This window comes from Bison bison, unplaced genomic scaffold, assembly GCF_000754665.1.
Source record: "Bison bison bison isolate TAMUID 2011002044 unplaced genomic scaffold, Bison_UMD1.0 scf7180017845883, whole genome shotgun sequence".
Lineage (NCBI taxonomy): Eukaryota > Metazoa > Chordata > Mammalia > Artiodactyla > Bovidae > Bison > Bison bison.
In genome coordinates, this window is record NW_011476456.1 from 8443 (window position 1) to 9428 (window position 986).

Genomic DNA, 986 nt, shown 5'->3' on the forward strand with positions numbered 1-986 from the left:
CAAGATTTAACTCTGCTGCTGCTGCTAAGTCACTTCAGTGGTGTCTGACTCTGTGCGACCCCATAGACAGCAGCCCACCAGGCTCCCCCGTCCCTGGGATTCTCCAGGCAAGAACACTAGAGTGGGTTGCCATTTCCTTCTCCAATGCATGAAAGTGAAAAGTGAAAGTGAAGTCGCTCAGTCATGTCCGACTCTTCCCGACCCCATGGACTGCAGCCTACCAGGCTCCTCCACCCATGGGATTTTCCAGGCAAGAGTACTGGAGTGGGTTGCCATTGCCTTCTCTGAGATGTAACTCTAAGTATGGCTTATTGATGAGTTAGTGACATGTTATCTGACATAAACACATTGAGAGACTTTGTGGAAATAATTTAGTAGAAATTTGACAACATTCTTAATGAAGGTGTATCCAAGTGGCCATATTGAACTCTCAGCTCTACCCAGTCTCAAAGGTCAAGTTGCTAAGAAACCAGGAGCAAGTAAGCCAAGTGGCTACCATTCTACCTGCTGCTCACCCCCAAACAGAATCTCTGTGAGGCCTGGTGGACTCAGTCAGGAAGTACTCATTGAGCCCTAATCTCAGAGCTGTGGACTCTCTGTTCTGTCCCATTAGATGACTAACTAAACCAAGCAAGTATGCAGATTTTAGCCACAGAAGCAGTGTCCATTCGAGCCTCAGTACTTTTGAAGATATTAGAGATATGGGTTCACTGTGGTTTCCTTGGGGGGAAATTCCACAATCAATTTGTATTCCACCACAAATATTGAGAGATTATTGAGAACCAGAGAAAATGAAAGTCACTCAGTTGTGTCCAAATCTTTGCGACCCCATGGACTGTACAGTCCATGGAATTTTCCAGGCCAGAATACTAGAATGGGTAGCCTTTCCCTTCTCCAGTTCTTCATCCCAACCCAAGGATCAAACCCAGGTCTCCCGCATTGGATTTTCCAGGCAAAAGTACTGGAGTGGGAGAGAAACTGGCTAA